This window comes from Pongo abelii, chromosome 19 (assembly GCF_028885655.2).
Source record: "Pongo abelii isolate AG06213 chromosome 19, NHGRI_mPonAbe1-v2.0_pri, whole genome shotgun sequence".
Classification (NCBI taxonomy): domain Eukaryota; kingdom Metazoa; phylum Chordata; class Mammalia; order Primates; family Hominidae; genus Pongo; species Pongo abelii.
The window spans coordinates 16,427,613-16,452,257 of NC_072004.2; the positions used below are offsets into that span (position 1 = coordinate 16,427,613).

General features: G+C 44.2%; 1 long non-coding RNA gene across 1 annotated transcript in view; it reads right to left on the reverse strand.

Moving 5' to 3' along the window:
* LOC129051218 (uncharacterized) overlaps positions 1 to 10,479 on the reverse strand; it is a 31,791-nt gene extending 21,312 nt beyond the window's left edge. Inside the window, exons 1-2 of the long non-coding RNA XR_008515301.2 lie at positions 10,265 to 10,479; positions 8,662 to 8,739 (exon numbers count right to left, since the gene is read on the reverse strand). This is a non-coding gene — a long non-coding RNA (uncharacterized LOC129051218). The remainder of the gene's footprint in view (positions 1 to 8,661; positions 8,740 to 10,264) is intronic.
* Between the last annotated feature and the right edge of the window lie 14,166 nt (positions 10,480 to 24,645).

A 24,645-nucleotide genomic window follows, 5' to 3' on the forward strand; every position in this document is an offset into this window, starting at 1 on the left:
GATTAAAGTTAAGTGGTTATCCACTGAAAACTGATGACTATGAAGTATAAGAACTTTTATGCAAGCCTCATGGTAACCATAAAGAAAAACTTTCAGCTGGGCACAGTGGCTCATGCCTGTAATCCCAGCATGTTGGAAGGCTGAGGCAGGTGGACAACAAGGTTAGGAGTTCAAGACCAGCCTGGCCAAGATGGTGAAACTCTGTCTCTACTAAAAATACAAGCGGGCACCTGTAATCCCAGCTACTCAGGAGGCTGAGGCAGAGAATTGCTTGAACCCAGGAGGCAGATGTTGCAGTGAGCCGAGATCGTACCACTGCACTCCAGCCTGGGTGACAGAGCGAGACTCTGTCTCAAAGAAAAAAAAAAAGAAAAAAAAAAAAGAAAAACTTTCACTAGATACAAAAAAGAAAGAGAAATTAATCTATATATATATCACTAAAAACAAAAAATCAAATCACAAAGGAAGATAGAAAGAAGGAAGTGAGGAACAAAAAAAAATTGCTGAACAGAACATCATTAACCAAGTGGCAATAGTAAGCCTTAAGTATAAATAATTACTTTACATGCAAATAGATCAAATGCATCAATCCAAAGATACAGATTGTCCAAAAGGATAGAAAACCAAGATCCAATGATATGCTGTCAACAACACTCACCTTAGACTTAGTAGAAGGAAATAAATAAAAAGATTAGAGCAAAAATAAATAAAGCAGAAATGAAGTTGTATACTTTAAACACACACAAGGTTTGTCAACTATACCTCAATAAAGCTGTAAAAAGAAAACGAAAAAATGGTGCAAAATTTTATTCATGCGAGAAGAATGAGTCCTAGAGACCTATTATACAACATAGGTCCTACAGTAAATTTTACAGTACTTAATACTTAAAAAACTTGGGGCTGGGTGCGGTGGCTCACGCCTGTAATCCCAGCACTTTGGGAGGCTGAGGCAGGCAGAACATGAGGTCAAGAGATTGAGACCATCCTAGCCAACATGGTGAAACCCCGTCTCTACTAAACACACAAAAAATTAGCTGGGTGTGGTGGCACATGCCTGTAGTCCCAGCTACTAAGGAGGCAGAGGCAGGAAAATCACTTGAACCCAGGAGGCGGAGGTTGCAGTGAGCCGAGTTCGCACCACTGCACTCTAGCCTAGCAACAGAGCAAGACTCTGTCTTAAAAAAAAAAAAAAAAAAAACGCACACAAAACAAAACATGCCCAGAGGTGTATTTTGTGTTGTGTTTTTATCACATAAAATAATAATACATAAAAGCACTGGGGAAAATGTTGGAGTTATTGGATATGTTTACAGAATAGACTGTGTTGATGGTTTTACAGATACACACTTATCTCCAAAACTATCCAACTTACATATTAAATATTTACTGCTTTTTGTAAGTCAATCATTTTTCCATAAACTCATTTTGTAAAAGGCAGATAAGTAAGAGAAGGAAAAATAGAAACAAAGAACAGGTGCAATGAATAGAAAACAGTTAACAAACATGGTTGATATTAATCCAGTTATGCCAATAACTAATCAATGGTCTAAATTCATCTATTAAAAGACAGATGTAGAGTGAATCAAAAAACAAAATGCAACTGTATGGCATCTTCAAGAAACACTCTTTAAATATAAATACACATATAGTTTAAAAGTAAAGTTATACAGAAACATATACTATACTAAGACTAATTTTAAAAAAGCTTGTTTTGAGAGAGAGGGGACTTTAGAACAAGGAAATTCATCAGGGATAAACAGGAATATTTGTTAATTTAAAAGGGTCAATTTTTCAATCAGGGATATCAATGTACACATATATGCCTCAATGTATATGCCTAATGACAGAGCATCAAAACACGAGGCAAAAACTGATAGAACTGCAAAGAGAACTAGATACATCCAGTATTTCAGTTGAAGATTTTAATACCCTCTATCAGTAACAGACAGACATGGCAAACAGAAAAATCAGGACTGTCCTAGTTGAACTCCCCCAGCATAATTAATCAACTGAATATAATAGATATCTATAGAATACTTCCACCCAGCAACAGAATAAGGGAAGGTCTACCAGGATACACCACATTCTAGGACATAACATATACATTGAACAATGCAATGCAAAAAAATTAGAAATCACACAACACATGTTCTATGTTTTCATACTCAATGGAATCAAACTAGAAATCAGTAACAGAAGGATCTGGAAAATCCCAAGATACATGGAGATTTAAAGCATATGCTTGTAAGTAAAATATGGGTCAAAGAAGACAACACAAGATAAATTAAAATTAAAAATAGTGTGAGGGTATCTCATGGGGGGCATATTGTGATGGTAAGACAGAAATCAGTGGCATCCTTGAAACGGTTGCTGGGAACTGAACTGCACCAACAGCAGAGAGGGCGTAGTAGGTCCATTGGTGGCTGAACTATTAGAGGAGATACTGCGAGTGAGGTGCAGCTGCAGATTTGAGGCAGACTCACCAATGGTGAGGGAAGAGCAGCGAATGAGTCATAACCAGGGTCTAACTGTAAGGTGGCAGGATGTCAGCAAAGGCATGACTGGTGAGCTAAAAGGCTGGCTACTCGGTGGCGTCTGAAATGACCCTATGATAAAAACTGTCCATGACCTGATTGCCGAGTAATTGGTGAATAGGCCTGGGGAAGTCACAATTATGTGAGGAACTTTGGGAAACCTGGGACAGCAAAAGCCATGGCACACTGAGGCTTGGAAAAATGGTTCCATGGGGATGTAAAAGGAGTTGAAAAGTCTGGGTGGTAGTAGGCTTGGAGTTGCTGCATTGTAAGCAATGGCAGGCTAGAATGGGACAGGACCAAGAGGACTCAGAACTAAGCAGTAAGGTCTAAACACACTGTGTGTGCTGGAGGTGATGTCATAGGCACACAAACTTGATCCTGGAGGTGGCCCAATCAACCATTTTGGGTCGTATCCATCCCGAATGGCTGTGAAGCACAACTGAGATGCCAAGTGTTTCTAGGAGGCACAGGCTGTAGAAACAGTGATAAGGGTGGCCTAAGGGTTAAACTCAATGTGGCCTGAGGCTGCCTCCATACCTTGAGTCTCTACATACGGAGATGCAACCTAACTTAGCATGGAAAGAAACCTGAAGCCTAACTTAGGAGTGTATTTTTGTAACAAATAGCTGAGTCCCAACCAATAACAGCAGCTGAGATTCAGCCAATCATAGGCTGTCAACATATCAAATCATGCCTAATAAATGCAAATGAGAAGCCATAACTGGTCCAGCTGTTTCTGGACCTCACTTCTATTTTCTGTCTATAAATGCTCCCTCCTGCACACGCTTTGGAGCAGAGCACTGACCTCTTCTGGTCCTGAAGGCTGCCTGATTTGTGCATAATTCTTTACTCAATTAAAATCCATGAAATTTAATTTGTCTAAAGTTTTAAATACACCAGTAAAGGTCTTGCTGGATAGGAATGTAGTCATGGTTGGTGGGACAGTGTGTGGCCATCCTGGGTGCATGACGGGGATGGTTACAATGAGAGAGTCTTCCTGCAGGTGGAAAAATCAGTATGTGATCTGGAAAGGCATGAACTAGTCTCCAGGGGGTACAAGGCATAGAAGCTTCATGGGCATGAGGTAGTTTCTGGAAGATTGGGAAGATCTGAGTGGGCTCAAGGGCTAGATGAGTGTCACAAAAGCGCTAGCCTGTAAAGTTGTCACAGCAATAGAGGGGTCCAAAGAAAAACTAAGAAAAAAAGGTGAGGAGGCGTTTATGGAAGCTGATCCAGAAGGGAAACTTGCTATGTGTTAGAAAAAAGCAGACTTCTTATAAGAGAAGGCGGCCTGTGACACAGAAGGCTGCTGTAGTCAATCAGGCAGTGATATTAGCCAGTAGCATTGTCACATAGCAAGATGGCAGAGTCCACGGGATAGGAGTCAATTAGCAGTGAAGTCCCAGCTTCCACTTCTCATGAGGAAAGATGTGAGTGCCAGAAAGAAGGTGTCATGAGGCCGATGTTGCAACTAATTGTTGGAATTCAGGCAATCCAGCAGTGGAGGCACTGCACGGTGAGAAAAGGGGGTCAAATCTGGAGTGACTCTTGTAGGCAGCACAGTCAGAACCAGTCAGTGTAATGACAATGGGACCCTGAGTCAGCCCAGTCCAGAAGCAGCATAAGAAGTTGGGTCCCCGGGAGATGAACTGGGTCCAGTGGATGGCCTCTGCCTGAGGCACCATTCGAGAGTTCCTAGTTGGGGCTGTGAGTGGAAGCACAGCTCACAGGCTCGCTGACAGTAGTAGTAGTAGCAGTGGTAGGAACAGAAGTCAGGGCACTCCTTCCAACACTGGAGATGCTAATCAAATGGAATTTTAGTAGGATGAGCAGGGTCCTGTCCTCACTAATCAGGTGTATTTTTGGTACGAGTGACCCCGGGGGTGCTTATTGGCAGTGGAGGGGCAGTTTCAGGTCTGAGGTTTGTGGTAGACGATGTGGAGTTAGTAGTAAGCAGGCCATACAGTGGAGGACACCAACAGGGAGGCTCCCAGTCCAGAGCATTGCATGGCAGTCATCCTCAGGAGGTTTGCCCAGGCTATAGAGATGAGGCCCTGAACGAGAAGCACTAACATAAAGCAAAGGCAGCAGTGGCAATAACCAGGATGGGGTATGTCTGCCTGTAGGCCAGAAATGTGATTCAGCCCAAGTTACCTTATCACCATAAAACTAAAGGGGGTGATGTGCTTCCCAGGGCATCTGCCAGGATATTTTTCTAGTCTGCCAGCTGTCAGCTCACTCTCATGCAGGGTTGATTCTGCAGTCGGGTTCCAGAACCCCCAGTGGGACAGCAAGGTGGCGGTGGCTGCCATGTCTCAAAGTGGGATCAAATACAGAGTGGTTGGTGGCATGCCCATCCCTATAACAGTAACCGGACAGGGAGAGGTGAAGAGACCCTGAGATGCCAATGCCCATGGTGGGTGGCCCTGAGGTATGGATAGCATCCCTGAGAAGACAGGTAAGTGGAAAACATGATTCAAGGATTCCTTTCCTAGGGCCAGGACAAGGGCTGTGGCAGCATCAAAGCCCAGTTAACCCACAATGGGGTGGCAGGTTGGCCTAAAGAACCATGCAGAAAGACGGAAAGGCGGGTTTGCCTCCTGGGTGTGGAGATGAGTAGTGGCAGCAGTGGGCAGCTGTTAATATGGGCCAGCACCAGGGGCAGACATTAGCGCCAAGAAGGAGTGGAGTGGCCAACTTGTTTACAAAGAAGGGGTGTTTTTCCAACAGCCCACACATTCTCTCCATTAGCCCACTGCAGTCTGCTGGTATGGAAGGTGAAATGCCCGGGTGAATGCCATTCCCCAGTGCCCACTGTTGGGTGACCTCAATTGTAGAATGGGTACCTTGGTTGGACTGAATGACATGGGGGTTCCACAAGGGGGTCAGGACTGAGGTAGGAAGAAGACCTTCTGGGCTGTCAACATCAACAGAAAAGCAAGGAGCAGGCTACAGTAAGTGTCAACAATAGTGAGCATAGCTGGTGAGGCCTGCTCCTTGCTGGAGTACGCCAATAAAATCGACTTGCCACTTGGCACGTGGGTAGTCACCTCTCCAAATGTGACTAAGGAAGAAAAAAGAGTGATGTCTCATCAACAAAGCAGCCAGTATTGGACGGCCCAAGCAAATGAGCTGGATGGGACAAGGAAGCCCCATGTGCAAATCCAAGTTGACAGTCAGGCCTAGCTTAGATGTCCCAAAGTCAGGTGTGACCAGGAGGTCCAGCCAGTCCAAGTACCACAGTCTCAGCTGTAAGGGTAGAGATGTGGGTAAGGCAGTTTGCCTTTGGTCATATTGAGAGGCAGCATCTTGGTGACTGCTGTGGGCTGACACATGGTGAACAAGTGGCACAATTATTAAGTATCAGCAATGTACCCCCAAAGGGAAGCAACCCCACCCCAGTGCCTGGTCATGGTCATCCAGTGTGACGCCACCCACAGCCATCAACAAAGGCCCCAGAATTGGTGAAGATGTGGATTTCAGGATGGCCTTGGATGGTAGAACCAGGACAATGCCTGTAATTTCTGTCCACTGAGCTGAGTGACCCTTCCTCTGCAGCTGGAAGGGGGTGTCTGAAGCAGAAGGACGCCTAGTAGCTACCCAGATGGCACCTCTGTATGCCCCATCAGTGAAGCAGGCATACCCCTGCTGCAGCAATGTGACGGCCCCCCAGTTGCTGGAAGGGCCCCAACTAACCAAAGGCTGAGTAGGAGCTGTTTATTGGAGATCTTCCTCAGGCACACTTGAGGACCAGAGACTGAAATCCTCATGAGGCGCAGAAACTCCTAAGCATTCGGGCTTGACTCAGTCCTGTCAGTACCATTTCCATTTGGCAAGAGATGGTCGGTGGTGGTGCCCAGTTTGCAAAGATGAGTTTCCCAAATCCAAGGCACAATGGGGATCTATTTTTAATGTAATGGACTTGGATCCCATCAGTGTCCATCTCAGAAAGGGCTAGGTAAGCTGCAGCCAGCTGTCTCAAGAGAGTCAAACACATTAAACACAGGATTTATGCCAAAAGCCCACTGGAAGAAGAGACCTAGATTGGGTAATCTAAAGCCTCTATGTGTCAAAAAGCGATGTCCTTGAAACCTAAAGCCTACATCTGCAAATCCTTCCTCCAGAGGACCAATAGAAGAGCTTCCTGGATTGCCTGCTAGTCAGCCCTTAAAGCTTCTTCTGGAGAAGGGCCTGAATGAAGGTGGATGTCTCATAGGTGACCTGAAAAATGGAACTTACTGGAGGTTTGGCATGTGTTTTCTCCAGAAGCCAAAGATACCAATGATGCCCTGGGTCTTCTTGGTGGAGATGGGATCCCTGAGGGTGAAGAGCCTGAGGCCGACTGGTTGTAGATTTTGTCTGCCTTCCTTACTCTAAATATAGCCTCACAATTTGGACTCAGCGGGGAAAGGGTGGCAGCAGGGTGAGGGATAAAAGACTACCACACATTGAATACAGTATAGACTCTTCGGGCGATGGGTGCACCAAAATCTCAGAAATCACCACTAAAGAACTTATTCATGTAACCAAACACCACCTGTTCCCCAAAAACCTACTAAAATTTTAAAAAAGTAACAATAGCTTAACAATGTTGAAAAGAATATAAGAATACAATAGTTCTTTCCTGATACAATTACATTTTCAATTTTATTAATTTAAGGGAGTATATTTGGGAATTCAGAAAGGTCAAGGGATGAGTACTCTTTAGATTTTTTAAAGGAAACATCAATTAGAATCATTTTGTTTTGCCATAAATAATGTCATATGCTATTTAGTATGCTAGAAATTTTTCTTCTATTATGTGACAAAAATCAAAGATGTATTCCAAAAACTAATTTTCTCAACATCAAAATTTATGAGTAAATTATAATTTTAAAGTTTTCCCTTAGAAATTCATGCATTCACAATGTTGATCTCCAGAACAAGGATTGAATACATTAGTCAGACATCAGTTTCTTGATGTTTTGAATAATATAGTCTGGCAATTTCTTCTGTTTCTTAGCCTTCTGTATATAATAATTGGATATTGTCCGTATTATTGAAATGCAAATTTATTGAAAGGATACTAGCATGTTCACTGAGATTTATAGTGTATCAGTTTTGGAAAAATCCCATCTCATTATATGAAACTGTACTGAAATAAGAGCAAAACATTTGCAAACCATATAGCTTCAAGTAATTAGTGACTTGTTCAGGTCTGCCCCTTAAATTTTTCTGTTTTTGGAGGAAATCAGTGAGTACAGACTGTTGAACTTGGATATTCTACATTTAAAGAATGCCATTTTAAATTCCATTCTTCCTATAAAACTAACATTTTACATCCAAAAAAATAAGTAAATATAGCCCCACAATTTGATGGAAATGGCAGGCTGTTGTATCATGTGGGACGATGGCTCATTCCCATTGAGTTGTGTGGTTAGTTGTCAATATGAGGGCCCATTGAACCTCTCCCTCTTTGTTATCGGGCAGAAGGACATTATCCACATAGTGCCACAAGTGGACATCAGGTGGCAGTCAGAGGGTAGCTAGATCTAGTCAATGCAACCTTGAGCCAGCAGAGGATTGTTGAGGTAGTCCATCAGATGCCTCCTAACAGTGTACTGTCAGCCTTCAAATCTGAAGGTGAACTGCACCTGATCTTCTTCACAAATAGACACAATAGAACATGTTTGCCAGGTCAGTAACAAAACCAAGAAGGAGAAGCATTCTGAACTTCTTCCAAGACAATGACAATGCTGGGTAAGAGGACTCTAAAAGGGAGTACAGCCTTGTTGAGGTTGTGGTTTTTAGCAATGAGCCTTCATTCCTTTCCCTGGCCTTGAGAAAGGGCCATTGGTGAGTTAAAAGGTGAGATGGTGGGTTTCAGAACACAAGCTCTATTAACTGGGCAGATGCCCTCTGTGCCTTGCTTGGGTGATATTATGAGGTACTGACCACCTGGAGGAGTTTGGGGAGCTTTAAGGTTCCCAGTAGGCATGACCTACTTCCGTGCAAAGAACTTGGTGGGGTGAGACCTTCAGTTGGGGAACTGAAGTGCCAGAATGTCCAGGCCAATGATAGGAAATGGTCACTGAGAGATAAGCAGGAGAAACACTGGTGCTCATGGGAGAAGGATGAGTCCTACCTTAACAGTGAGCACGGCAGGCATCCTAAGGGTTCATCTTCCTCTCAGTCCATCAACGGGCACAGGAAGGCTGGTGCACTGCATGGGCAAAGCAGAGATAAGAATGACCCATGATCCAGTGTGTAATAAGACTATACACGTCTACAGGTTTGACCACCAGACTTGGATGTGATAATCTGATTGACACAGGAAAAAAAGCATTTGGCTAAATCCATCATATGATTAAAACTCTAACCAAACTAGAAATTGAAGAGTACTTCCACAATCCGGTCAAGTGCATCTAAGAAAACCTACAATAAACATCCTAAACTAAGTTAGTGGGTAGAGAATGTTTACTCCATAAGATTGGAAACAATACATAAATAATCACGTTGACCACTTCCATCAACATTCTACGGAAGGATTTTGCTCAAGAAATAATGCTAGGGAAAAAATCAGCCAATGGATCTTCAAAAAACTTAACGTGGAAAGGACACCCTATTCACTAAATGGTTCTGGGAATAGTGGCTGACCATATGCTTAAGAATGAAACCGGACCCCTCTCACTCACCTGTACAAAAATTAACTCGAGATGGATTAAAGACCTAAATGTAAGACCTAAAACTATAAAGATCCTAGGAGAAAACCTAGGAAAACTCTTCCAGACATGGGAATGCTTATACATTGTTGGTGGGAATGTCAATTAGTTCAACTTCTATGGAAAAAGTAGGGAGGTATCTCAAAGAACTAAAAGTACAACTACCTTTCGACCCAGCAATCCCACTACTGGGTATCTACCCAAAGGGAAAGAAATCATTATATAAAAAGGCACTGCACTCCCATGTTTATCGCAGCATAACTTACAACAGCAAGGTCATGGAACCAAGGTAAGTATCCACCAACGGTTCATTAAATAAAGAAAATGTGGTACATATACACCACAAAGTACTAGGCAGTCACAAAAAAGAACAAAATCATGTCCTTTGCAGCAACACAGATGCAGCTGAAGGTCATTATCCTACGTGAATTAATGCAGAAACAGCCAAATATTGCATGTTCTCATGTATTAAGTGAGAACAATGGGTACACATGGACATGAAGATGGAGAGAATACACTGTGGGGACTCAAAAAGTTGGGGGAAGAGTTGAAAACGTACCTACTGGGTACAACCTCCAATATTTGGGTGATGGGTATGCTAGAAGCTCAACCCCCCACCCCATTGTGCATGCGATATATATGTAACAAACAAGCATGTGTACCTTCTGAATCTAAAATAAAATAGAAAAAGAAAAAAGCCAAAGAAAAACATCCCGGGAATCCAGGGAGCAGCGGCTACTGCCTCCACTGCTCACTGCAGCACGCAGGTTCCACGCCGGCAGCTCCTGCCTGCGGGCAGTGGAGCTGCAGAGAATGGCGGGATGGGTCTAGGTGCCAGGGCCAGAGCCCAGGAGGAGCGCTGGGTGGGGGTCTGGCCGGCCTCTGCCTTGCACCGGAGCAGGGGTGCCTGGTGAAACAGGCAACCTGATGCTCTCTGGGCCCTGCCCATGTTCCCCTTCCATCCACCCTCCTTTGCATCTTTCTGTGCCTGGGGCCCCCATAGGAAGCGGTCACATCCAGACTCACCAGGCCTGGGATGCTGGAGGATGGAGAAGCGCTTGCCACGGGAAAAATCCTCCAGGAGCACATGAACAAAACTTCGCCTGCACCTGGTACATCCTTCTCTACGGCTGACCTACGAGGCAAGTGTTCTGCACACGCTCCTTGGCTAACTCCAATGCAGAGGAGCACATGAGCCCAACCTCCACGGCAGGTGCAGATCTTTGCCTCCCTTTTACAATGACTGTATTCAAATGACATATCCTGGAAGCCTCTTTCTGATAGGATGAGAGCAGACTCTATACTATGACACAGATTGGATAAGTCTCCAATTCTGATTAGTTAAGATTATCCAGTCAGAGATGGAGACTGTTATCCAATAAGAGTTGTCAAAAAAAGTTCCTTCTCGCCCAATCAGAACCAAGCTTACAAGATACAGCGGTTGCTTACAGCCATGATAAAAGGGAGGCGAAGGCCCATTCCGCCATTTTCTCTTCGTGGAGGCTGGGCTCGCGTGCTGCTCTGCGCTGTGGGCGTCATGGACCGGAAGCGTGTGCGGCGCGCCTGCCTTGAGGCCAGCATCAGGGAAGGGTGTCCCAGGTGCAGAGGAAGCTTCCTTCACGTGTTCCTGGAGGACTTTCGGCTCGCAAGCGCTTCTCCATTCTCCCAACGTCTCGGGCCTGGTGAGTCTGGATGTGAGCGCATCCCACGGGGCCCAAGGCACAGAGAGAGAGAGGAACGGGGTGGAGGGAGGGAAGCGTGTGCAGGGGCCAGGAGCGCCAGGCTGCTCGGGCTTCCCGGCCCTCGCAGCCCGCCAGGAGCTGTGGCCCGGCTTGGGCCAAGGCAGAGGCCCGCCCTCCTGCTGCTGGCGCTGTCACCTCCCTGTGGTCCTGCCTTCTGGGTCCCTGAGGGCCTTCTGTCATCTGGAACTGGAAATAAGTTAGTGAAGCGACGTTTTGTGAATATTTATTGGCCTTTGCGTCTTTGTCTTCATTTTCAGTGCTGGCTTTTCTTTTGGGTCATTTGTGTTCCTACGTTGAAGAATTTAAAAAGGTATTCTATAAATTAATCCTTTACGGGGTCATTTCTAGTGCAGATAGTTGTTTCTTAGTCTGGTCATTGTACCTTAATTTTACTTCACATTTCTTTCTTGCTGTACAGTATATTTACATATACTGTAAATCATATGTTTTTCTCCTATTTTTCTGCAAATGGGATATTTTACATGAGCTATTTTTGGATGTTAACCAATCCTGACTTTTTTAGTATATCCCACTTGGTATCCATGTGTTACATTTTCATATGTGGTTTAATTCATATATTTTTTTAGAATATTTGTATTTCTGTTAATGAAAGAGAGGGCCTATAATTTTTTTTCTAATGTTCTGTTCAGATTGTGGTGCTAACGTAATGCTGGCTTCACAAAACAAACTGAAAAATATTTCCTGTTATTTCTTCTCTTTAGAAGAGTCTGAGAAATTTAGGTGTTTTCTTCCTTGAATATTTGGAATATTTCTTTAGTCTAGGTATGGAATTTTCCATATGGAACGATATTTTTGTTGGCTGATTTGACTTCTAATAATTCAAATCCTTTGGTATATGTAGGAGTTTTCTTGTTTTATGTTATTTCTGTGTCCATTTTAGTAAGTTTATTTTTATTTTTATTTTTATTTTTAGGGGGACAGAGTCTTGCTCTGTCTCCCAGGCTAGAGTGCAGTGGCACGATCTCAGCTCACTGCAACTTCCGCCTCCCGGATTCAAGCATTTCTCCAGCCTCAGCCTCCTGAGTAGCTGGGATTACAGGTGCGTGCCACCATGCACCGCTAATTTTTGTGTTTCTAGTAGACACGGAGTTTCACTATGTTGGCCAGGCTGATCTCGAACTCCTGACCTCGTGATCCACCTGCCTCAGCCTCCCAAAGTGCTGGGATTACAGGTGTGAGCCACCGTGCCCGCCTGTATTTTTTAGTAGAGATGGGGTTTCGGCATGTTGGCCAGGCTGGTCTCAAACTCCTGGCCTCAAGTGATCCACCCGCCTCAACCTCCCAAAGTACTGGGATTACAGTCGTGAGCCACCGTGTTCGGCCTAGGAAGTTTATTTTTCAATGTGATGTTATTTGAATCTCTGTTGTCAAACTTCTAGTTCTAAGTATTTCACAGAACCCTCCTAGTGTCTTAATACACTGCTCTGTAGAGCAGGCTTCTGTTTTGATTCCTGATAGTGGTCTTTTGTGTCTTTTCTCTTTGCCTTAATTAGTTTCACAGTGGTTTATTAAGTATATTAATATTTATAAACCAACTTTTTTTTTTTTTTGAGAAGGAGTCTTGCTCTGTTGCCCAGGCTGGAGTGCAGTGGTGGAGTCTCGGCTCACTGTAAGCTCCACCTCCTGGGTTCACACCATTCTCCTACCTCAGCCTCCCGAGTAGCTGGGACTACAGGTGCCTGCCACCACACCCAGCTAATTTTTTGTATTTTTAGTAGACACGGGGTTTCACCGTGTTAGCCAGGATGGTCTCTATCTCCTGACCTCATGATCCGCCCACCTCAGCCTCCCAAAGTGCTGGGATTACAGGTGTGAGCCACCGCGCCCGGCCTTATAAGCCAACTTTTATCCTTGATTTGTTTCTGTTGCATTTTTTTTCCTATTTCATTGATGTCTGCTCTTCATTACTTTAATTCTGCATTCTTTCATTTTGTGTTTTTAGTTCTTGAGAAGGAAATTTAAGTGATTGATTGTCAATCTCTTTTTCTATTCTAACACATTCCCTTAAGGCTGTAAATTTCTCTCTAAGCAGGGATTTATCTGACAGCCCACATTTTCCGTCAGATGTTTCCAAACCCTGTGTCCGCAACCGCGTTGACCTCCCAGTGTCTCCACCCTGTATCGCCTACAGCCATGCCAGGCCTTGTGTGTCTCCATCCTTGTGCCTAAAGCCTGTATCTTCTCACCAGTATCACCATCCCGTAAAGACCGAAGCCCACGTCTGCCCTTGTGTACTGTCACCTGGTCTGTCCTCTGCCTGCACTTTATGCCTCTCCATTTCTTGCTCCTACAGCCCCTGCCAGCTGTGTGAGTCTCTATCCTGTGTGCTTGCAGCACATTGCTTGCCTTGAATGTTGTCATCTCCTTAGCCTTCAGGCAATAGCAGTCCTCCAGTGACTCAATCCCTGTGTTTGCAGCCCATTCCGATGTTTTTGTCGTCTGTCCCCTGAGCTTCTGCCCATGCCAGCTTATGTTTGCTACATTCTCTGTCCCCCTAATCCATGTCCACAGTCAGTGTTTTCATCCACGCTTTTTGGGCCATGTCTGCACTCGTGTGTCTCCTTCCCCTGTGCCTTCAGCCCATTTCTGTCCTTTTTCTGGATCATTTCTCCCAGGAGACTATGCCCAAAACTCCTATCCCCAGTGTTTGTACCTGCAGCCAGTCTCTTTCGTTGGGTATCTCCATCTGTTGTTACTGCAGCAGAGGCCTGTCATTGAGTGTGCCTGCTTCCCATGCCTGTCTTCCTGTGTCTCCAGCCCTTGTCCATGCAGCCCACATTAGGACTCTTGTGACTCCACCCTTCAGCTTACAGCCACATCTACCTTCAGGTGTCTTTATCTCTGTGCCCCCTGCCCACACCAAACTTCACCTACTCCTCTGTCCTGCACCTGTACCCATGTCTGTCCCTGGTGTGCCTCTCTGCCATGCAGCTGTAGCCAGCGAGCTCCCTTTTTGTCTGGATCCCCTGTGACTGTAGCCCAGGTCTTCTCTCCTGTGCGTGCAGCCCATGTCTGCCCTTGAATGTCCCCATCCTCTGTGCTTGTCACCCGTAGGCCAGGCCTAGCATGTTTCCACTCTGTGCCTACACCCATGTCCGCCTCCAGGGTCTCCACTCATGGTGCCACAGTTTGGTTCCCGGTCCCTATCCTCCTGGGGTGGATTCTGGCATTGTGTTGGGAGGGAGAAGGTGACCCATGAAAGGGAAGCCTGATGTAATGGGCAAGGAGGCTGCCATTCAGCAGGCTGCACAGTGGCAGAGAAGACATGGCCAGTCAGAATCCTGCCTGCATCGGGGCACTCATGTGGGGCTGTGCCTGGTGTGGAGAGTAAGGGGAAGCTGGAGCAGGAGGTCTGGAGCCACCTGGCCCTCTTGGGCCTGAGACCCTTCCCACTGCAGGGGCTCCATCACTTCCCCAGTGGTCCTGCCTCCTGGGATCCTGCCCTGCCGTGTTTCTGCAGGGATCCTCTCACCTGGAACTTGCAGTGGCGGGTTTCATGTGAGGTAGAATTTAGCAAATGTTTATTGGCTTCTGTGCCTTTTCTTCATATGCTTTGCTCATTTTGTGCGTGTTTTTGTAGGGTCCTTTTTAAATATTGATTTGAAGGATTTATCTTAAATCTGCAAATTGATCCTTTATTGGCTCATTTTTGTCATAGATACTTGTTCTCTAGTTTGATCATTATTTTCTATTGGTTTCATACTAGTATATAGTAATCTGGTTGATAACAATAATGTATCCAGTAAGTTATTAATTGTAACAGTTTTGGGGTTTTCAGGGATTGTATAGGCATGTAATAATGTCATATACACACAATGACAATTTTTTTGGTTTAAAAATTAATCCTAATGCCTTTTTATTTCTTACTGTATTGTTTCTCCACTACAATGCTGATTAAAGAGTGATAGCAGGCATCGTCTTCTGGTCCTGCACTGGTGGAAAAAGCTTCCCATAATTCTCTATTAATTATGTTGTTTGTTATTGGCTAGTATTAGACTTCATCAGATTTCATCAAATTAAGGAAGTTGCTTTTCTTTTTTTTTTTTTTGAGATGGAGTCTCGCTCTTCTCGCCCAGGCTGGAGTGCAATGGCTCGATCTCAGCTCACTGCAACCTCCACTTCCCAGGTTCAAGCGATTCTCCTGCCTCAGCTTCCTGAGTAGCTGGGATTACAGGCACCCACCACCATGCCTGGATAATTTTTGTATTTTTAGTAGAGACAGGGTTTCACCATGTTGGCCAGGCTGGTCTTGAATTCCTGACCTCAGGTGATCCCCCCGCCTCGGCCTCTCAAACTGCTGGGATTACAGGTGTGAGCCACCATGCCTGGCCGGAAGTTGCCTTCTTTTTTTTATTATTTTTAATTTTTTTGAGACAGAGTTTCACTCTTGTTACCCAGGCTGGAGTGCAATGGCGCAACCTTGGCTCACCGCAACCTCTGCCTCCCGGCTTCAAGCGATTCTACCTCAACTCCCCGAGTAGCTGGGATTACAGGCATGTGCCACCACGCTCGGCTAATTTTGTATTTTTAGTAGAGATGGGGTTTCTCCATGTTGGTCAGGCTGGTCTCGAACTCCCGACCTCAGGTGATCCGCCCGTCTTGGCCTCCCAAAGTGCTGGGATTACAGGTGTGAGCCATCGTGCCTGGCCCGTCCTGTTTTTATATTTTACTCAAGTTTTTTTGTGTGTTTGTGGTTCAATTTTAAATTTTATTAAATGCTTTAAAAAACTTTTCAGCTAAATGATCTTACTGTTTTCTCCTGTATTTTTCTGCTAATGGGATGACTTACACGATTCATTTTGAATGTTAAGGACCTTGCATTTTGGTGTATATTCCATTTAGTATTGATCTACTGTGTTTTCATAGGTGGCTTTATTCATATAATATTTTGCTTAGAATATTTGTAGCTCTGTTTTATTTATTTATTTTTGAGATGGAGTCTCGCTCTGTCGCCCAGGCTGGAGTGCAGTGGCGCCATCTGGGCTCACTGCAAGCTCCGCCTCCTGGGTTCAGGCCATTCACCTGCCTCAGCCTCCCAAGTAACTGGGACCACAGGCGCCTGCTACCACGCCCGGCTGTTTTTTTTTTTTTTTTTTGTATTTTTAGTAGAGACAGGGTTTCACATGTTAGCCAGGATGGTCTTGAGCTCCTGACCTCGTGATTCGCCCGCCTCGGCCTCCCAAAGTGCTGGGATTACAGGCATGAGCCACCGTGCCTGGCCCCAGCTCTGTTTATTAAAAAGGAGATACATACTGTTTAGGAAAGAGGTGACATAATTTTATTTATTTGTGTTCCATAATGTGTCCTGGTCCAATTGTGTCCTCAGTGTAATGCCAGCTACACAAAAAAATTTTAAAATATTATCTTTATTTTCGTTTTAGTGTTTTTCTTTGTATGGACTATTCTATAATTATGAGCTGGGAATTTTTCATTGTTCAGTTGTTTTTCTGATTTTTGGGAGAATGGACATTTCCTGTGTTTGCTGACCATCTGCATCTCCTCTCCTGCTCTGTGCACCATCACCCTGTTCCAGCTGCTTCCCAGAGCCTCCCTCCTTCCTCTCTACCTGCCTGCATCCTCCTCGTCCTTCAGTGTCTTCCTAAGGGCCCATGGGCTTTCTTTGGCTTTTACGTTCCTCTCACTCCGCCTTTGGCTATTGCTGGGCTTCCCATCGCCTGGGAGGTTTCAGAGGATGGGGAAGACAGAGGAGTGCAGTCGCCATGCAGTGCAATATGGGCCATGATGTTCATCCTCCACGGCCTATATTGAGGACTTGCTGTGTGCCAAGAATCTGCTCTAAGAACGTAACTGTGCTCCCTCACTTCATGTTCATAACCACCTGTGAGATGGGCAATGTTCTCATCCACTCTTACACAGAGAACACAGAGGCACAGAGGAGTTTCATGAATTGCTACCAAGGCCTTCCGCTGGTGTCCAGCAGGGTCAAGATTCAAACCCAGACTGTCTGGCCCTGGGGTTCAGCCTCTCAAGTGCTCTGCTAGATGTTGGGCAGGACAAATGAGACACACAGAATGAACACCACCTGACTTGGGCTGGGGAAGTCAGGGATGGCTTCCTGGAGGAGGTGACACCTCAGTGGAACCTTGAAGGAGGAGCAGGAGGAGCTGACCAGGCAATGAATAAGTATGTCCAGGAAAAAGGAAGGGCCTGAGTGATGCTGGGAGGCTGGAGAGCTGGCCTTGGGTGTGTGGCGGAGGGGGGCAGGAGATCAGGACCAAGGGTTTGGCCAAGGCCAGATCTAGAAGACTCGGGCCATCCCGTAGTTGATACCTCATCCCAAGGCCAGGCAGGCCTTCCACTGCTCTGTGCGCACTGGTGGGCAGTGCCTCATGGGATGCTAGGAGCCTAGACCCCAGCCACCCACCTGGTCTCCTGAGACCCGAGGTGCAGGCCACGGGGCTGGGAGGGGTTGCAGCTGATTTACATTCAACAGATTGAGGGGAAAACTGCAGGTGCCTCGCTGTGCAGATGGAACCCACCGCCAGATGGACCCTGGACACAGCCTAGATTCACAGCCTTTCCCTGCTGCTCTGTCCCTACACCCCAGGCGGGGAGCACATCTTTTCTCTGATCATCTTTTGTGCTCACCACCCATATCCCAGACATGTACCCAACCAGGGGCTCAAATACATACAGTTTCTGAGAGAGCTGGATAAGGCAGTGACCAGAGGCTGCTTCGACACAGGATGAAATTGCCCAGTGCTCTGGCACCACGAGTTGGAACCTAGCCAGAACTGTGACCTAGCAATGGCAGAAGCTGTCTGGTGCTGCTGAATCAGCCCTGGCCAGTTGTTCACTGACCCCCCCTGGGACCTTGGCTGAGCCGCTTCCCCTCAGCTGTAAAATGAAGAAGACTGTCTTTCCTATTAGATATCTCTCAAAAACACAAAAGTGCTTTGAACCTGCCAGACTCCCTCTTGAAGAGTCACAAGAAAAGACTCTGAGAAGTCCTGCAGTTAAAAAAATTTTTGACTTTCTTTAACCCAACATTTTTCAAGCTAATTGATGACAGAGCTCTTTCTTGGTGCAACACCTGTTAACCGGCCAAGCGTGTGAGGAGGCACAAGTAAGAAAGCTCTGAGAATCACCCACCTTGGCTGCTCTCTGGTCTCGGGGTGCAGGAGAGAGTCTCCGTGCTGCATCCCAGTCTGCGGTAGTCCAGGGTGTGAGCCCAGCCCACAGAGCTAGTGTCAGAGAGGAATTCCCTTTCTTCCCTTTCTGTTAATGGAGCTTCTCCATCAAGCTTCTACTCTGCCTGGCTGGTGTCAGTCTTAGGGTTTTCGTGCTCCTCTTTGGGCTTGATGGGTGTTCTGGGATTTTATGTAGGTCGAGATAGTGGTAGAGGAGGAAGGGCATGGACAACTCCTCTGATCAGTTGGGCATCTGCCATCTGGTCAGTCGGGCATTATCTCCCCCTCAGGTCTGGTGGCTTTGGTGGCTTCCAGGCCATGAATGGGCCCTGGAGCCTCCCCAAGGCTGCCCTTGTCACATAGGACCCACTGCCGGACTTTACTCAGCCACTGCTTCACACTATGGCAGGGTGGGTGGTAGCTCCCTCCTTCTCCACTCCCCAGCCCAAACTGGGGGAGAATTAGGAGTCTGTTTTTAATTTTGTTTGATCCTTTGATTTTAGATTTGCTTTTGAATAGATAGTATAGTCAGATGGTTTGAAACTCAGAATGTATTGAAAGATATAATAAAGTCTTTTTTCCCTCTTTGTCCACCAACTGCCCCCTTCTTGCCTCCCCTCGAATAAGCAGTTTTCTTAAGATGTAATTTCCATGCCATAAAGTTCACCTGTGTAAAGTGTACAAGTCTGTTTTTTAGTGTATTTACGCAGTTATGCAACCATCACCCTAACTAATTTTAGAACATATTGATCACCCCAAAAAGAAACCTTGTCAATCTTCATTCCTCCCCTACCCCAGGCTACCACTAATTTATTATCTGTCTCTATAGAGTTGCCTGTTTTGGACATTTTCCGTAAATGGAATCATACAATATGTGATGTATTGTGACTAGCTTCTTCCACTTGGCATAATGTTTTCAAGGGCCATCCATGTTGTAGCAGGTATCAGTACTTGCTTCAGTTTTGTGGCTAAATAACATTCTACTTTATGGATATGTCATATGGCTTTTCCAGTCATCGGTGGATGGACATTTGGGTTGTTTCTACTTTTTGTCACCGTGATTGTTAATAATGCCTCCATGAACTTTTGGGTTCAAGTTTTGGGTGAACATGTTTCATTTCTCTTGAGTAGATGGATACCTAGAAGTGGAATTACTGGGTCATATGATAATTCTACATTTAGCATTTTAAGGACCTGCCAAACTGCTTTCCAAAGCAGCTGCACTATTTTATAATTTACTTCATGCACGAGGGTTCCGATTTCTCCACATCTTCACCGACACTTGTTATTGACCATCTTTCTTACTCTAGCCTTCCCAGGGGGTGTGAGGTGGTATCTGTGTGGTTTGGATTTGCATTTCCCTAGTGACAAATGACGTTGAGCATCTTTTCATGTGCTTGTTGTCCAGTCATATGTCTTTTTTGGTAAAATATCTCTTGAAATTTGTTTTTTCATTATTCTGTTATAAGCATTCTTTATATTAATATATTCTGGATACTAATATATTCTGGATACTCTTACTTAGCAACGAAGACTGTTTGCAGTATGGGTCCAACCTGCCTTCCAGTTGGAATGTCCTAGTCACCTATGCATCCACCCAACAAATACTGCCAGAGAGCCTACCATGTGTATATAAGGCAGAGTCCCTGGCCTCAGGAAGCCCATGGTCTAGTCCAGACACACGACACCACCCATGTTCTTTGAACTTCCACTTCTCTCTAGATTTCTTGAGCCAACTAACAACTCTTAAGTACTTTGCCTATTCAGTATTGTTTTTTACAGCCCTTAATTTCATTTTGCACACTACTTACTGTTGAGTTTTAGGAGTTCTTTATGTATTCTGGATATCAATCCCTTAGCAAATATGTGATTTGCAAATATTTGCTTCTGTTCTGTGACTTGTCTTTTTACTCTCTGAGTAGTATCCTTTGGTCCTATTAAAATTAAAACAAGTTATAATTTTCATGAAGTTCAATTTATCTAATTTTTTTCTTTCATTGCCTATGCCTTTGTTGCCATATCCGAAGTATCATTTCCAAATTCAGTTGATGGAGATTTTTCTCCTATGTTTTCTTTTAAAACATTTATAGTTTTAGCCTGTAGCCCATTTTGAGTTAATTTTTGTATATGGTGTCAGGTAAGGATTCAGCTTCATTCTCACGCATATGGATAGCCAGTTTTTCCAGTGTAATTTGTTGAAGAGACTGTCCTTTTCCCCATTGAGTGGAATTGTTAGTGTTTTCTACATAGAAGATTATGTTGTCTGTGAACAGAGATAATCTTATGCTCTCCTTTCCAATGTTTATACCTTTATTTCTTTTTCTTGCATAAGTGCTCTGGCTATGTTGAAGAGAAGTGGCGTGTGTGCATCCTGATCTTGTTCCTGATCTTAGGGGAAAGCTTTCACTCTTTCACCACTGAGAATGTTGTTAGCTGTGGGATTCTCAAATATGGCCTTTATCATGATAGGGAAGTTACTTTCTACCCTAGTTTCTTGTGTTTTTATCATGAAAAAGTATTGGATTTTTTAAATTGTTTTTTCTGCATCAACTGAGATGAATGTAGTTTTTTCTGTAATTTTTTTTTTTTTTTTTTGTGATGGAGTCTCACTCTGTCACCCAGGCTGGAGTGCAGTGGTGCAATCTCGGCTCACTGCAACCTCTGCCTCCTGGGTTTGAGCAATTCTCCTGCCTCAGCCTCCCAGGTAGCTGGGACTACAGGCACCCGCCACCACACCTGGCTAATTTTTTGTATTTTTAGTGGAGATGGGGTTTCACCGTGTTAGCCAGGATGGTCTCGATCTCCTGACCTCATGATCCACCCGCCTCAGCCTCCCAAAGTGCTGGGATTACAGGCTTGAGCCACCGTGCCTGGCCTTTTAATTTTTTTAATGTGGTGCATTTTACTGATTTTTTTTTTTATGTTGAACCATCTTTGCACTCCAGGAATAAATTCCACTTGCTTATGGTGAATCATTTCTTTGATACGCTGTTGGGTTCACTTTGCTAATATTTTATTGAGAATTTTTGCATCTAAATACTTAAGGCATATTGGTCTGTAATTTTCTTTTTTGTGATGGTTTCATTGGGCTTTGGTATCAGTGTAATGCTGACTTTATAGAATGAGTTAGGAAGTATTCCTTCCTCTTTGACTTTTGGGAAGAGTTTGAGAAGAATTAGAGTTGATTCTTTAAATGTTTTGGTGGGGTTCACTAGTAAAGCAATCTGGTCTTGTGCTTGTCATTGGTTGTTTTTTTTGTTTTTTGTTTTTTTTTTTTTAAACAAAGTTTTGCTCTTGTTGCCCAGGCTGGAGTCCAATGGTACCATCTCGGCACACTGCAACCTCTGCCTCCCGGGTTCAAGCGATTCTCCTGCCTCAACCTCTTGAGTAGCTGGGATTACAGGCATGTGCCTCCACACCTGGCTAATTTTTGTATTTTTAGTAGAGACAGGGTTTCTCCACGTTGGTCAGGCTGGTCTCAAACTCCTGACCTCAGGTGATCCGCCCGCCTCGGCCTCCCAAAGTGCTAGGATTAAAGGTGTGAGCCACCACACCCGGCCAGTAGGTTTCTTATTACTGATTCAATCTCCTCACTTCCTCACTAGTTGTAGGTCTATTCAGATTTTCTATTTCTTAATGTGTCAGTTTTGGTAGATTGTGTGTTTCTAGGACTATGCCCATTTTATCCAGGTTATAAAATTTATTGGTATACTGCTGTTCATAGTATTCTCTTATAATCTTTTTTATTTCCATAAAATAAGTAATACTGTTTCCAATTTCACTTCTGATTTTAATAATTTGAGTCTTCTCTTTTTCTCAGTAAATTTCCTTTCTGATTTTGATAATTTTTCTCTTAACAAATTTCATTTCTGATTTTGATAATTTGAGTCTTCTTTTTGTTAGTCTAGCTAATGTGTTGCCCATTTTGTTGATCTTTTAAAGAGCTAGCTTTTGGTTTTGTTGATTTTTCTCTATTGTTTTTCCATCTGTATGTTGTTTATCTCTGCTGTAATCATTATTTCCATCTGCTAGCTTTGGGTTTGGTTTGCTCTTCTTTTTCTGTTTCCTCAAGGTGTATAATTAGGTTATGATCGGGTTATGTTTCTTCTTTTTCAGTGTATGCATTTACATAAACTTCCCTCTTCACACTGTTTTGTTGTATCCCATAACTTTTGGCATGTTGCCTTTTCATTTTCCTTTGTCTCAAGATATTTTCAAATTTCCCTTGTCATTTCTTCTTTGACCAGTTGAAGAAGAGTGTGTTTAATTTCCACATGTGTGAATTTTCCAGTTCTCCTTCTGTTATTGATTTGTAGTTTTATAACATTGTGATCAGAAAAGATACTTTGAATTATTTTAAATTTTTAAGAATGTGTTAAGGTTTGTTTTGTGGCCTAACATGTGGTCTGTCCTGGAGAACGTACCATGTGCACTTGAGAGGAGTGTGTATTCTCCTGTTGTGGGTGAAGTGTTGTGTATATGTCTGTTGTGTCCAGTTGGTTTGTAGTGTTGTTCAAGTCAAGTCCTGTATTTTCTTATTGATCTGTCTGTTGTTCTATTATTGAAAGTGGAGTATTGAAATATCCTAATATTAGTGTAAGAGTATTTCTCCGTTTCATTCTGTCAATTTTTAAAAATATATTTTGGGATCCTGGCATTAGGTTTATATAAATTTATAATTGTTATATCTTCTCGCTGTGTTCCTTTTTATTTTTATTTATTTTAGATGGAGTTTCACTCTTGTTGCCCAGGCTGGAGTACAATGGCGTGCTCTCAGCTCACTGCATCCTCCACCTCCAGGGTTCAAGCGATACTCCTGCCTCAGCCTCCCAAGTAGCTGGGGTTACAGGCACCTGGTACCATACCTGGCTAATTTTTTGTTTTTTGTTTTTTAAGACAGTCTCACTCTGTCACCAGGCTGGGGTGCAGTGGCGCAATCTCGGCTCACTGCAACTTCTGACTCCCTGGTTCAAGTGATTCTCCTGCCTCAGCGTCCCAAGTAGCTGGGATTATAGGCATATGCCACCACGCCCAGCTAATTTTTGTATTTTTGATAGAGACAGGGTTTCACCATGTTGGCCAGGATGGTCTCGATCTCCTGACCAAGTGATCCACCTGCCTCGGCCTCCTAAAGTGCTGGGATTACAGGCGTGAGACACTGCGCCTGGCCAATTTTTTGTATTTTTTAGTAGAGACGGGGTTTCACCATGTTGACCAGGCTGGTGTCGAACTCCTGACCTCAGGTGATCCACTCGCCTCAGCCTCCCAAAAGGCTGGGATTACAGTCCTGAGCCACCTGCCTGGCTTCCCTTTGTTAATATATACCTTAACAATGTATATTTTCTCCCATTCTATAGGTTGTCTGTTTACTCTGTTGATAGTTTCTTCTGTAGACAGTGGAATACTATGCAGCAACTAAAGTAGCCATCTAGCAGCATGTGTATCAGTATGGATACATTTTGAAAACACAGCTAAAAACAAGGTGCAAAGGCATAATAAGCATAAGATGGTGAGGGATAGAGCATATTACCATGTTACAAACCCGACACTCTAAAAGCACAATATAGTATAACATTGTGTAAAACACTCAGAACACCCAGAATAATACTAGGCGTTATCATGGATACATGCATATATAGTAAAAGTGAAAAACCATTCAAGGGATGACCAATAGCAATTTTAGGATAATGCTTATTACTCTCTGAGGTGGGAGGGAACATTGAAGCTTTAAAAAATTCTTCCTGGAATAAAAAGATTTTGCAAGTGTGGCAAAATTTAACTATTGTTAAGTCTGGGTACCTGTTTATCATTATTCTTGGTAGTTTCCTCTATATTTAAAATATTTAACAATCGAAAATTGGACAGGTGGAAGGACTGTACTGTGCCACTTTTCTGCTTCTGGTATGTGTATGTTTCAGTGCTCTGTGCCTTCCACTGTGGTTCCCTATCACGTTCATAGTGTATTTTTCTAAAGAAACATTGTAACTTACTGCTAAGTATCTTATGGCTAAGGAGATTGAAGATCAGCCTTGCTTCAGGGGCGTTGTTCACAGCTCAGCAGCAGAGGGCGCCACCCCACAGCTCAGCAGCAGAGGGCGCCACCCCATAGCTGATGTGCGGTGGGGCGGCCACACCAGGCAGCCCTCTCGGTGCAGGGCCAGTGCCTCCCAGGGAAGTACTGTTCCCCCAGCTGCAGGAAAGAGGATTATTTAAGTGCGTGCAGATTTCCCTTTTGCTTGTGGGAAGGGGTACAGAATCCAGCCATTTGGAAGCATACATCATGTTTCTCTGACTGTTCGTGGCCTCAGCTGTTTCTGAGGCTAATAATGCAAGAAACAGCACATGCCAAAGGCGTCTTTGCCACTGTGTCCATGAGCCTGCTGCTGACTTGCCAGGGGCTTTTTGTGATGTATTATTTTAGATTGAGGGGGTTCATGTACAGGTTTGTTACATGGGTATATTGTGTCATGATGGGGCTTTGGCTTGTAGTGGA